The 15,274-nt window shown below is 43.9% G+C and overlaps 1 protein-coding gene across 3 annotated transcripts in view; it reads right to left on the reverse strand.

Moving 5' to 3' along the window:
- Positions 1–15,274, reverse strand: part of Ube2l3 (ubiquitin conjugating enzyme E2 L3) — a 54,797-nt gene that overhangs the window by 38,372 nt on the left and 1,151 nt on the right. The gene's annotated exons all lie outside the window — the stretch shown is intronic.

Here is a 15,274-nt window from a genome sequence, read left to right on the forward strand (position 1 = left end):
GCTGCTCAAGCCTGGTGACCTGAGTTCAACTCCTGGAGCCCATGATGAAAGGAGAAAACCAACCACTGAAAGCTGTCCTCTGACAGGCCACGGCACCCACATCCAAACATATAAACATACAAAAATCAACACAAGCATCCAAACATACGCAATAAAAATCAAAATATTAAAAACCACCTAGTATTATGCTAGGCATGGTGGTGTCCACCTATAGTCCCAGAACTCCCAAGGCAAAGGCAGGTAGATCTCTGAGTTCAAGGCCAGTCTAGCCTACAGAGCTAGTTCCAGGACAGCCAGGGCTACACAGAGGACCCCTGGGTGGGAAGTGGGGGAGTTTGTTAAGATTGTCTTTGTGTGTGTGAGACAGGATCCCATGGAGCCTAGGCTGACTGAAGATGACCTTGAACTTCTGGTCCTCCTGCCTTAACCTATGTGTGACTACAGATGTGTACCAGCACACCCAGTCTTATGTGGTGCTGGGGTCAAACCCAGTGTTATGTGCATGATAGAAACATACTCAACCAACCAAGCCACATGCCCAGCCCTATACTAAAGACTTTTTAAAATACAGTCATAGATACAATTACATTTATTGACTTACTGGTGTGCATGCATGTGAAGATCACATGACCTTATGCTTGTCCACTAGCTTTTATAACTTAAATTAACCTGTTTCTCTTCATCTACATTTTGCCTTGGGGCTTTTTACCTTTCCTTCCTTCTGTATGTCCTACTTTTCCTGTTTCTTCCCTGGATGGCTAGCTGCCTGGCTCTGGGCTGATCCCCTTCTTTCTCCCTTGTTCTCTCGTCTCTCTCTTTCTACTTCTTCCCTCTGCCCGTCAGCCCTGCCTATCCCTCCTCTGCCTAACTATTGACCATTGAGCCTTTTTTTTTTTTTTTTTTTTTTTTTTTTTCCCCGGTTTTTCGAGACAGGGTTTCTCTGTGTAGCTTTGCGCCTTTCCTGGATCTTGCGCTGTAGACCAGGCTGGCCTCGAACTCACAGATATCCGCCTGGCTCTGCCTCCCGAGTGCTGGGATTAAAGGCGTGCGCCACCACCGCCCGGCTGACCATTGAGCCTTTTATTAGACCAAACAGGTACCTTAGCAGGCAAGGTGAGACAAATGAAACCTATCTTTAAATAGTTTTTTTTTTTTTCTTTTTTTTCCGAGACAGGGTTTCTCTGTGTAGCTTTGCGCCTTTCCTGGGACTCACTTGGTAGCCCAGGCTGGCCTCGAACTCACAGAGATCCCATATCTTTAAATAGTTAAACAAATGCAGCATAAACAAATGCAGCGCATCTTTACATAGTTAAATATTCCACAACATACTCTGAAGATTTTTCATTTTTTTTCTTTTATGTGTGTTTTGCCTGTATGTATGTTTATATGCCATGTTCATCCTGATGCCCAGAAAGGCCTGAAGAAAATACTGGATGTCCTGGAACTGGAGTTACAGACAGTTATGAGTCACCATGTGGGTGCTTGGAAACTAACTCAGGTCCTGGAAAATCAGCCAGGGCTCTCATGTGCTGAACCATCTCTCCAGGTCCTGTACACAAATTTTCAGCACCAACTCGTTCTGTGGCAGTAGCATGTCCTGCTATTCTGAGGAGTGTTACACACAATAAAATGAGAATATGCAGTTCCCACCCATTTTCTTCAGTGTTTATTTTTTTAGTCTGGGGAGGGGTGTGCAGGTGAGTGCAGAGTCCATGAAGGTCAGAAGTATACTTCCCTGGACCTGGAACTCACACAGGCAGTTAGTTGTAAGCCATCTTATGCAACTGCTGGAAATCAAAGTCAGGTCCTCTTAACCTGACTAGCTAGCAGCAATAGTTCTTAACCACTGAGCATCTCTCCAGCCCAAACCCAGGATTTCTGCAAGGGCAGTGAGCACTCTCAACTGCTCCAGCATCAATTTTTTTTTTTTTAAATCATACTTACAAGTGATGTTTTGATTTGGCTGCTACACTGTCAGTGTTCATAGGAAGAAGCAATGCCTATAGAGTCAGACAGGTCCAGGCTTGAACACCCTACCCCCAGGTGTTACCCTCACCTGAAGATTCTGCTGTCTTACCAAAAACAAAAAAATGAAACCCATTACTTGGGGCTTTATCATTATTTACAGGAAGCTTTTATATACTTAGCATGTATACTAACTTCATCCCTTTCCTTAACTGTATCCTGATTCTTTTTTTTTTTTAAAGACTTATTTATTTATTATGTATATAGTGCTCTGTTTGTGTGTATCCCTGCAGGCCCAAAGAGGGAACCAGATCTCATTACAGATGGTTTTCAGCCACCATGTGGTTGCTGGGAATTGAACTCAGGACCTTTGGAAGAACAGTCAGGGCTCTTAACCTCTGAGCCATTTCTCCAGCCCTGTATCCTGATTCTTAATATAAAATTCAACAGTATAGATTTTCTACTGTCCATAATGCATCACAGGAAAACTGAGGGTGTTTATGGTTATTAAAACAAAACTTTCTGAAATGAACTAAAACACAAAGCATGGTTCTTGCTAAAAGCCTGTCACTACCACATTTATCAAAGGCATCATCAATTCCGAGTATCATCCAAAATTCCAGCAACAATCAGAACTACCTGTCAAGGAAAAGGCAGATGGGTAGGGATGGGCAATCATGACAACACTCCACACTGTTTACAATACACAGCACAGGAGCTAGGATCGGGGCTTTGGTGGTTTGTTGTTTGTTTGTTTGTGGCAGGGTTTCTCTGTGTAACAGCCCTGGCTGTCCTGGAACAACCCCTGTTGACCAGGCTGGCCTCAAACTAACAGTGATCCGCCTCCTAAAGGCATGCACCACACACCTGGCAGTGATCAGAGCTTTAAAAACCAGAATGAGAGCAAAGCAGGCACAAATGGCCCATTCTGTGGAGGTAAAGCAAAGGCTCAGAGAAGCCCAAGTCACAGAATTCTCACAGAGCAGCTGCAGGGCTGGACCAAGGCCAGGATAACCCTTCCACAGTCATCACAGCTATATAAAGCACTGGGCTAGGCTAGTTAACACTTCCATTAGAAACGGACAGAGCAAGATGGCTCATTGGTAAAGGCACTTGCCACCCAAACCTAATGACCTGAGTTCGATACCAGGAATCCAAAGACAGAAGGAAGAAACAACTCCCCAAAGTTGTCCTTTGAGACACAGAGACAGACACAGACACAGACACACACACACACACACACACACACACACACACACAGAGTAGTAAATACGTGCACACACAATAATTAGAAAAAATAAGTTGGGTGTAGTGGTGCACGCTTTTTGTTTGTTTGTTTGTTTGTTTTAGGGTTTCTCTGTGTAGCCCTGGCTGCCCTGGAACCTACTCTATAGACCAGGCTGGTCTTGAACTCAGAGATCCACCTGCCTCTGCCTCCCAAGTGTTAAGATTAAAGGTGTTTTCCACCACCACTTGGTAAAGATTTTTTTTTTTTTTTTTTTTGAGACAGGGGTTTTTCTATGTAACAGTTCTGGCTGTCCTGGAACTCGCTTTATAGACCAGGCTACCCTTGAACTCACAGAGATTTAGCTGCCTCTGCCTCCCAGGTGCTGGGATTAAAGGTGTGCGTCACCACCACCTGGCCAAAGATAACATTTTTTTTTTTTTTTGGTTTTTCGAGACAGGGTTTCTCTGTGTAGCTTTGCGCCTTTTCCTGGAACTCACTTGGTAGCCCAGGCTGGCCTCGAACTCACAGAGATCCACCTGGCTCTGCCTCCCGAGTGCTGGGATTAAAGGCGTGCGCCACCACCGCCCGGCTTGGTTTTTTTTTTTAAGCTCCTCTTTTTTTTTGGGGGGGGGGCGGGGGATAGGGTTTCTCTGTGTAGCTTTGGTGCCTGTGCTGGAACTCACTCTTGTAGACTAGGCTGGCCTCAAACTCACAAAGATCCGCCTGGCTCTGCCTCCCGAGTGCTGGGATTAAAGGCGTGCGCCACCACCGCCTGGCTAAGCTCTTCTTATCTGGCTAAAACAAAACCTAGCAGATTGGAGTTGGATATGTAAGAAGAGTTCAAACACCACATACACAACTGGTAGGGCATTACAATATAAAACCGCAGCTCTATGATTTGTGTGACTCCATAAATGCCTAACTTTGCCAGGAGTGGTGGCATATGCCTGCAAATCTCTGAGTTCCAGGCCAACCAAGGCTACATACTGAAACCCTTTCTCAAAAAATAAAAGTGGGCCGGGCGGGTGGTGGCGCACGCCTTTAATCCCAGCACTCGGGAGGCAGAGCCAGGCGGATCTCTGTGAGTTCGAGACTAGCCTGGACTACCAAGTGAGTCCCAGGAAAGGCGCAAAGCTACACAGAGAAACCCTGTCTCGAAAAACCAAAAAAAAAAAAAAAAAAAAGTGGGCTGGAAAGATGGCTTAACAGCTAAAAGCACATACTGCTCTTGACAAAGGACCCAAGTTTCAATTCCCAGCACCCATGATAGGCAGCTCACAACTCTGCAACTCCAGCTTCAGGGCATCCAGTGCCCCTTTCTGACCTCAGAGAGCACTGTGTATTCACATGCACATACCGACACACAGGAATACAATTTAAATTAAAAGTGAAATACTTTTAAAAATAAATAAAAATTTGGTGTGGTGGCACACATCTTTAATCCCAGCAGGGGCAGGCTGATCTCTCTGAGTTTCAGATTAGTCTGGCCAAACAGTGATTTCCACGATAGACAAGACTACACAGTGAGACTGACTCTGTCTCACAACAAATAAATATTAAAGTTAACATTTCTAATTTTAGCATTAGTGGAAACTTTCTAAGCGTGTACGATGAAACTGCTTGACAATGAAATTATGATTTTAATATAATTACATATCCTGCAAATTTAAACATGATCCTTCTGAATGCTTGAATGTAAATCTCATTTCAATTAATTCTCAGCAAATGAGGGAGGGAATGACTCATGCCCACTCATGGATCAGTTACATGCTTACACTTAGTTATTATTACAACTAACATAACACGACTATTATCTCAATTCTGTGAAGTCATTTAATTATCCTCTTTATGAGGATACCCACCAAGTCTCAAAGTAACAAGACAAATGAGTTAAAAGCAGAAATCAACATCCAAGTTTAGGTCCCTGCTACTCTATCTCAGCATACTGTGAGGCCTCAAGTCAATCTAAGAAAATATACTTGAAGACACCTACAACTCACGCTTAAAGGAAAAGGCTGCCTACACATCTCTGGCAAGCCCAGTCAGGGCCCTAACTCCACAGGCAGGCAGCTTCTCATAGGCCTGGCTCCTGGAATGTGTTTGTCTTCATCTGAACAAGGGTGTGCCTAGTATTTTGACCTACATTACACACTCCTACTAAACTGAGAGCTCAAGGACTGGGACAACAGCCTTAAGTCTGCCCACCACACACCTAGAGACACAGAACAAAAAGACCAGGAACTGCCTATGTCAAGACACATGATGAGGGCTGAAAAAGTAGGCCTGTGGTAGAGTGCTGGAGGGGGCTTCCTTCTGTAAGCTCAGGTTGACTTTTCATAGCAAGGGATGCTGATGTAAAGTAGCCAGTTACCACCTTAGAAAAGGCTCAGGGTCTATTAGCCTTCTGAGTTATACTTTCTTTTTTTTTTTTTTTTTTTTTTTGGTTTTTCGAGACAGGGTTTCTCTGTGTAGCTTTGCGCCTTTCCTGGAACTCACTTGGTAGCCCAGGCTGGCCTGGAACTCACAGAGATCCGCCTGCCTCTGCCTCCCGAGTGCTGGGATTAAAGGCGTGTGCCACCACCGCCCGGCTTACTTTCTTTTTTTTTTTTTAAGTTTATTTATTTATTATGCATACAGGGTTCTGTCTGCATGTATGCCTGCAGGTCAGAAGAGGGCGCCAGATCTCATTACAGATGGTGGTGAGCCATCATGTGCGTAAGGGGAATTGAACTCAGCTCTTCTGGAAGAGCAGCCAGTGCTCTTAATCACTGAGCCATCTCTCCAGCCCCTGAGTTATACTTTCTTCCCCAACCAGTGACAAGATCAGGCAGTGTCCCCTTGCAGAAATATACAAATCCTACCAATAAGCACTAGCTTCAACATTAGTGTCTGTTCTGGTTAAGTATGTGCCTGCTGGGCTAACAGCTATCAAAACTGCTGGTGAAGTATTCTAAGGTAGAAGCAAAATCTGGCCAAGATAATGAAGGACAGAAGACAATAATCAATACAGACTTAGAGCTGTCAAAATTAGCACAAGAATTAGTGAGTAGCTCAGAATCTTGTCTAGAACGCAGGGGGTTATCCCAAAACTGTTTAAAAACAAACAGAATGAATCCATACCACCCTGTCCTCTAAACCCAAGAGTAGCTACCTACACAACAGGCGCACAGTGCTGAGAGCAGGGCAGCGGACGGTGGAGCTGGCTCCAAAGCTCACATCCGCCTCCTCAGCTTTAAATTAAGGCCGTCAGCACCTGCTCTCCAAGGCCCTCAGAGTTCTAGAACCCTAAAAGAGACTGTGTGGGGTCCAGGCAGTTGGTTCAGTGGTTAAGAGCACTTGTTGCTCTTGTAGAGGACCAGGGTTCAGCTTCCAGCACCAACATGATGACTTAAAACCATCAGTAACTCCAGCTCCAGGGGATCTGACAACCTCTTCTAACCTCCTCAGGCACCAGACAAGCAGGCAAAATACTCATACACATAAATAAACCTAAGAAATAATTTTTTAAATATTTTGTTACATTTTCTATGTCCTATTTCTCTGCCTTCACGTATGTCTGTGCATCCCATGGTGGATCCACTAGAGGTGGAATGACTGATGGTTGTGAACCACCATGCAGTGCTGGGACTCTGCCAAGAGCAGCCAGTGCTCTTAACCACTGAGCCATGCTCCAGCCCCTTTTTATTTTTTCCAAAGAGACTGTGTGTGGGAGAATCTTTTTTTTGGGGGAAAGGGGGTGTCACTGTGTAGTCTGGGCTGGCCTAGAACTCTCTATGTAGACTAGCATTCGAAAACAGCAAGCTTCAGTTCAGTGGGATACCTTGTCTCAAGGGGTAAGTTGTAGCGTGACAAAGCAGCACAGCTGGTCTCTCTCACCTCTAAACACACGCACCTGGATGTTCACACCACCAACACACATGCATACACTGCACACATACACAAAAACAAAGAGAAAAGGCACACACACAGGATGAGATACTGAGACACTTTATTTAGTTCAGGGATTTTTCTCAGTTTAAAAAACAAACAGGCCGGGCGGTGGTGGTGGTGCATGCCTTTAATCCCAGCACTCGGGAGGAAGAGGCACTTGGATCTCTGTGAGTTCGAGGCTAGCCTGGGCTACCAAGTGAGTTCCAGGAAAGGCGCAAAGCTACACAGAGAAACCCTGTCTCGAAAAACCAAAAAATAAAAAATAAAAATAAAAATAAAAAATAAAAAACGAACAGCTGGGTGTGGTAGTACACACCTTATTTTCCAGTACCTGAGAGGCAGAGGCAGGCAAATTTCTGTGATTTGAGGCCAGCCTGGTCTACACAGTGAGACTATAGTGCACCATGATGCCCAGTGTCGTTTCACTTTTATTAATTAATGATATCTATAATATCTTAATATATGACTAATACCCTGCCGAGTACTGATTTTAACTCATTTAACCTACACACAGATCGAGTAACTTAAGGCAGGGAAGTTAACTTGCTCAGGACCACTTGGCTAACATGTGGCAGGTCCAAGACTCAAAATTGAGAACTTGAGCTCTCGACCACCAAGTCTAGCTCTCAGCAGTCCAAAAAGGAGAGTCTCAGTCTCTCTCTCATCCCCATCCCTTTCAGGCACTTCTAGGACTTTGACTGAAACCTAAAGGCTACGAGGCAGCCCTGCTACCTGTCATTAAGTTCATCAGTATCACCTTCTGTAACGTCTCTCCCAGAAGCTGGCTGGAGAACTTGGCCCTGCCAATATTCACAGCATAAGAGCAAAGGGAACGCCCATGCTGTACAGCCAACCCAAAAGTAAAAGCAGACCAGTCCCTTGGTGCTTCTGGAAAGCACCTACGGGCTGGCCTAACTAAAATTAAGGATACAATACAGTATCAGAAGTGGGCTGCCTGCTTAGGAGGCTCACCCAAGTTTCTGGGGCTCCTTAGGGCAGGTCTCAGAGACACTGCCCATAACCACTCTGGGAGAAGAGGAATGCAGCTTCACTGGACTGTATTCTAAGCAGGCCAAGGCTGGATGCAAGAAAAATGTGCAGTCCCACAAGGACTTTCTCTTCAACTACTGGAATTGTATTTAATTCTTACAGGACTAAGCCATATGCCACCTATTCCTCAGTGCTGGGGGATGGGGCGTCACTGAGTTGGCAGACATGGGATACCCAATGAACAGATGGAACTTCTGAGAGCTAGAGGTATACCATTTTTCATAACTCACTCGCCAGGGCCCAAAGAAAGTACCCCTTATGCAGAGTTTCAAAGGACAAGAAGTCACTTGGTACAGAAAAGATACACACACACACACACACACACATCACACTGGAGTGGAGTGCCTTGCCTGGCATACTTAAGGCCCTGGGTTAGATTCCTTGTACGCCAAAAAAGGGGGGTTAGAGGTCAGTGATATGGCTCAGTGATAGCATTACAAGGCCCTGAGGGAGAGCCCTGGTACCGCAGAGGGGTGGAGGGGACAGGTGGTGTGGGGGACAACAACAACAACAAAAAAGATGCAGAGTTGGGGCTAAAGAGATGGCTCATCAGTTAACAGCATAGGCTGCTCTTCCAGGGACCAGAGTTCAATTCCCAGAGCAACATGGTAACTTAACAACTGCCTGTAACTCTAGTTCTAAAGGGATCAGACATTTCTTCTGGCTTCTGCGGGCACTACACAGATGGTGCACAGACATACATTCATGCAAAAACACCCATGCATATAAAATAGGTAAATTTTTTAAAAAGAAAAAATCCAGAGTGGCAGGGAGAGATGGGTCAGCAAATAAAAGAGCATGTACTTAAGCCTAACTCAGACGCCTTGGTGAAAGGAGAAAAACGACTTCCACAAGCTATGCTTTGGCCTCTATATATAAAGACTGCAGTCCTCGCCGGGCGGTGGTGGCGCACGCCTTTAATCCCAGCACTCGGGAGCTGAGCCAGGCGGATCTCTGTGAGTTCAAGGCCAGCCTGGGCTACCAAGTGAGTTCCAGGAAAGGCGCAAAGCTACACAGAGAAACCCTGTCTTGAAAAAAAAATAAAATAAAATAAACCAAATAATAATAATAATTATTATTATTATAGTAAATCCAGTGATAACAGCACACTATGTTTAGGGGATTTCATGGCCAAGTGGGAAGCAGATAAGCTGGAAATCAGATCTTGAAGGAACGTGCTAAGGAATGTAAACTTGTTAAACCAGAGTCCCAGCCTCACCCCTGCTTTCCTTCCTTCAATCCCAATCTCTAAGCATGCACCTGGGCAGCTCATACAACCACAAACTACTTTGACCATAGCTGGGCAGGAATTGTATATAACAGGAAAGACAGACTGAAACGGAATCCTAGAAACATGCAGATGGTCCACCAAAGACAGAGAGAAGAGAAACTAGTGGCATAGCCCAGCAGAATCTCTTGGAGGTGGAGACTAGGGACGTAGCTCAATTGGTAGTGTTTACCTACCATGCATGAAGCCCTGGGTTTGATCCCAGCACTGCTTACTATAAACTAAGCTTGTGGTACACATCTGTGATTCAAGCATTCAGAGTGGAGGCAGGAAGACTATAAATTCAAGATTATCCTCAGCTACAAAGTGAGTTTGAGGCTAGCCTAACTAGGAGATTCTGTCTTTTAAAAAAAACAAAAAAAGTGGTGAATTGCCTCTATAATCCCAGCACTTAATAGTAGGCTGAAACAGAACTGCTTGCTGTGAATTCAAAGTCAGTCTGAGAAACACATCAAACCAAATTCAAACAACCAACAAATATCCTCCCAGAACTCCAGAAGCAGAAACAAGCAACTCTCTCTGAGTTCAAGAGCAGTCTGGTCTACATAGCAAGTTCTAGGCCAGCCAGGAGATATACACTGAGACTCAGTCTCAAAAATAAATAAGCCAGCAGTGGTGGCAAATGCCTTTGATCCTAGTGCTCAGGTGATCTGAGTTTGAGGCCAGCCTGGGCTAGAGAGCAAGTTCCAGGACAGCCAGGGCTATACAGAGAAACCCTGTCCTGGAAAAAGCAATAAATGAATGAATGAAATGACAAAGAAGGGGCGGGAGGGCATACAGTTAAATAGTAGGATGCGCACCTACTATGCACCCTGGGTATCCATCCTGCACGCACACACTCACACCCACAGACCAGTATCATTAAGGATGGCTGAATTAGTTGAATTAGTTTCAATTTACTAGAATAAATAACCTTAGGATAAAAAATGCAAATGTAACAGGTAGGTAGGGGTATAGCACAATGTAACACACCTGCTGAAGCATTCATGTTCAACCACCATCACCAAAAACAAAACAAAAAATGGGGTGGGTGTGGGACCTGACAAGACGGCTCAACAGACTGTCTGCTATGTAAGCCTGATCTAAGTTTGATCCCCAAACCCATAATTATGGTGATACTTTTTTTTGTGCTGAAATGTGATTTTATTTGTATGTTAATAAAGTTGCCTGGGGATCAGAGCTAGAGCAAGCCATTAAGCGGAAATCTGGTAGTAGTATAGTACACATCCTTAATCCCGATCACATGGCAGGCAGAATCTCTGTGTGTTCAAGGACATAGCCAGCATGGAGACACACGCCTTTAATCTCAGTACCAACCATAGAGACCTGGAGGTCTGTATAGACAGGCAATGACAAGGAAGTCATGTGGTTGGGTTTACAGCCAATGAGAAGGCAGAACAGAAAGGCAATAAAAATACAACACACAGGAAGTAGATCTCTTTCTCAGGGGAAGGACAGCATTGATGGTGAGTGGTAAGAAGGTGGTCTTAGCTCTTGGCTGCTGCTCTCTGATCTCTGGGCTTTTAACTCTGCATTCAGCTCGGTGTTTCTTATTTAATAAGACTGTTTAGAATTACATCTACACATAATGGAAGATGAGAACTAGCTCCCAAAACTTGTTCTCTGATTTCTACATGTGTACACCACTAAGTCAAACATCACCCATCACACACCACACACAAAAAGCAATTATTTTCCTCAATTTCAAAACCCCAGAATCTACTCCCAAAATGGATTCAAGTCATTGATAATGGCTTATCATGTATAACATCATGTAAAAAAAACTTCTCTCAGCTGGGCAGTGGTGGTGCATGCCTTTAATCCCAGCACTCCGGAGGCAGAGCCAGGCAGAACTTTGTGAGTTCGAGGTCAGCCTGGTCTACAAGAGCGAGTTCCAGGACAGGTTCCAAAGCTACACAGAGAAACCCTGTCTTGAAAAACAAACAAACAAAGCACTAAAAAGAAGCTACAAATTTCAGTTCCGTGGTTCAACTATTATAACACAATAACTAGTAAAATGTACCTCCCCCGCCTGTAAATCCACAAAGTCCACATGAGAAAAGTCCCTGTAGGAAGCTACTCAATGGGAGGGCCGCAGGGTGTAGTGTGAGGCCATCAACACATGATCAGCCCAATCAATTTCTACACAGAGTATTTGCTTTGGGCTTTGTAGCTATTTCCTTGTTCTTAACAGAAGCAATGGTTACAATCAAGGTGTTGCCTTCAATATTGAATTAGCTGCTTTGCAAATTAAAATGTATTTAATGCTTTGTTAACATTGTAAATCTTTCTTGCTAATGTTAAAATTTAAAACTTTCTCAAAACTCCCCTCTAAAGAATTAAGAGCACTTGGTTCTTGAACAAGACCCAGGTTCAATTCCCAGCAACCACAAGACAGTTCACAATTGCCCATAACTCTAATTTCAGGAGAACCAATATTCTCTTTTCTTTTTCTTCTTTTTCTCCTCCTCCTCCTCCTCCTCCTCCTCCTCCTCCTCCTCCTCCTCCTCCTCCTCCACCTCCTTCTTCTTTTTTTGAGACAGGGTCTCTACATAGCCTTGGCTGTCCTAGAACTCACTATTTAGACCAGGCTGGCCTTAAACTGAGATCCTCCTGCCTCTGCCTCCATAGTGCCCCAACACCCTCTTCTGACCTCTGAAAGTAGCATTCATACAAGTGATGTAAAGACAGACATGCATCCAAAACAATCATACACATAAAGTAAATATACCTAAAAAATTATGTTTTCTCAAATTCCTTTTTCCTAAATAACTTCTCAGTCATATTTATACATAGGTATAGATACAAAGAAGATATATAAAACTGCTTTTTTGTGGTGGTGGGTTTTTTTTTTGAGACAGGATTTCTCTGTGTAACCCTGGCTGTCCTGGAACTCACTCTGTAGCCCAGGCTGGCCTCAAATCTACAGAGATCCACCTGCCTCTGCCTCCCGAGTGCTGGGATTAAAAGCATGCGCTACTACTGTCTGACAAAACTGTGCTTTTATTCCCGGTGTATTTATACTACCTGTTAACCATCACCATAAAGAAATATCCGAGCCGGGCGGTGGTGGCGCACGCCTTTAATCCCAGCACTCGGGAGGCAGAGCCAGGCGGATCTCTGTGAGTTCGAGGCCAGCCTGGTCTCCAAAGCGAGTTCCAGGAAAGGCGCAAAGCTACACAGAGAAACCCTGTCTCGAAAAACCAAAAAAAAAAAAAAAAAAAAAAAAGAAATATCCGAAAGGCTAAAGACATAATGGCTCACTGGTTAAGAGCCCAGGCTGCTGGATTCAATTCCCAAAACCCACAGAGTGGCTCAACAACTGTCTGCAACCCCAGTACCAGAGGACCCAACCTCTACTGGCTCCCGCTGACACCAGGGAAGTACATAGTACACAGACAAACACCCAGGCAAACGCTAATAACAAAAGCCAGGTGCACCCCTTTAATCCCAGCACTTGGGAGGCAGAGGCAGGCTGATCTCTGTGAGTTTCGGGCCAACCTGATCTACATAGTGAGTTCCAGAATGGCCAGAACTAACTAACCAGGTTTAAACCCTCAAAGCCAGTTATCAGCAAAATATAAATAGAATTTCCCACCTGAACTGACTCTCCATCCACAACACACACATACATACACACACACACACACACACACATACACACACACACATACACACACACACATATACACACACACATACACACACACACACACACTTTCTCCCCACCCCCCTCTTTTCCATGGAGCCTTGAAGAAGAAATGGAGGCAATCTGACAAAAAATGCAGGATTTCACAGGGAGACTAAGTTCATCATGTCACCTCACCATGATCCATTGTTCCTCCTTAGTTACAACTCTCTCAATCTATCAAAACTCAAAACTGCTTCATTTGCAAAAATAAAGATGATCACAGACTAATTTTGAGTGTAGGGGAAAAAAAAAGAACTTAAGTAAAATAAGCTTGAATAGTACGTACTTAAACTTTTTCCTGAGCTCAAATTTTTGAAAACAATTTAAAAACTGTAATTCCCCTCCTAGATATCTGACAGCCTAGGGATTCCAAACTAGGTCAATGGGGCTAGACAAGGGAGATACCAGAATGAAATTAGGTCCTGGTGGTTCACTCCTGTAATTCTAGCAGTCAGGAGGCTGAGGCAGGAGAATTACTTTGAATTTGAAGTCTGCCTGGAATACAGAATAAGGCTTTTGTCTCCAAAAACAAGAGGCAAAAAGAAAAAAAAAAAAACTGAACAAAGCCAATTCCTGCCCTTCAGACACAGAAAATACAGCATAGGACAGAAATCTGACTGTTACAAAGAGAAATGTAGTTCCGGGTTGGGAGGGAGGAGTTCGCAGTCGCAGGGATGGGTGTTGACCCCAAGGACTCCTCTGGAAGGAAAGCAAATTGGGAAGACTGCTTTTCTCATGCTAAACAAACACACATACAAAGGGAGACCACAGAGTGAGTACCATCATTAAGCTTTGTTTGGGACTCACTCACAGAAATTAGTTACATCACATTATTTTCTCCTTTGTGGGGTAGTCAGAGGCAAGCCAAAGAATCTCTCTGCATTCTCTTTTCTCATTTACAGAATTAGAATAATAATATCTAACTCAAAAGGAAGATTAAACACAATCATGAATATGAAGCACACAATAAAACCTGGAAAATTGGTAATTGTTGCAATAATTAGGTGCAAAAGCATCCAGAACCTCTTAAGTTGGAATTGAGACCAAGAGACTGATCCCTAAGAAAGGTCTTTCTTAGAAACCCTGTCTCAAAGGAAGAAAAGAAAAAGGTCTTTAGTGGAGAAATCCTGTCTCAAAACAAACAAACAAAAGAATGAAAGGTCTTTCATGCCAAGTAAGTTAGAATGGGGCAGTGTAGTAAGCCTACCCACCTGAGTGGACCATAATGAACCCATAGAGAGGAAGGAGAGAACTAACAAGTTCCTCCACATGGATGCTGTGGCACAACATATTGTCCACACACATCAAGAAACGGCCCAGCAGTGGTGGCACACGCCTTTAATCCTAGCACTTGGGAGGCAGAGGCAGGTGGATCTCTGTGAGTCCAAAGCCAGCCTGGGCTACGGAGTGAGTTCCAGGACAGGCACCAAAACTACACAGAGAAACTCTGTCTGGAAAAACTAAAAACAAAAGAAAGAAATGCACTTTAAAATTTTTAAAGAAGTTAGGAGAGCTGGAGAGATAGCAGAGAGGTTGAGAGCACTGCTGCTCTTCCAGAGGACCTGCTTCAACTCCCAGCACCCCCAAGGCAGCTCACAACTGTCTGTAACTCCAGTTCCATGGATCCAAAACTTCACACGGATCAGACATACATGCAGGTAAAACACCAATGCATATAAAATTAATAATTTCTTTTTAAATTTTTTTAAAAGTTAGAATTGTTTCAGACAAGACCATAGAGGATTTTAGCCCGAAGGAAAAGATTAAACACTTGCTTTAGAGAAAAGAACTCAAGTCCATGAAGGGTAGTCAGGGAAAAGTATGTAGAAGGGTATCTGAGAGAGGGGGATGAATTCAAGTAATTTCAATAAAATCTGGAGAAACAGCATGCATTCACATATCTTCCTAAATTGAAATCTACAAGTCTAGAGGCAGGACGACTTTGGGAGATTTGAACACGGAAGTGATTAGCATTCCTTTCATTTAGGAAAATGATGGAGTGCAGAGCAGATAAGGAGCTTGATCGCAATTGTTTTGTGCCCATTTCCACCCTAGTTTTAGTTAAATGTTCTCTCTAGGTTTCAGTGAATAAATGGTTTTTTGTTTCCAGTGACTCCATCAA

This window comes from Peromyscus californicus, unplaced genomic scaffold (genome assembly GCF_007827085.1).
Source record: "Peromyscus californicus insignis strain IS unplaced genomic scaffold, ASM782708v3 Scaffold_16__1_contigs__length_79575227, whole genome shotgun sequence".
Classification (NCBI taxonomy): domain Eukaryota; kingdom Metazoa; phylum Chordata; class Mammalia; order Rodentia; family Cricetidae; genus Peromyscus; species Peromyscus californicus.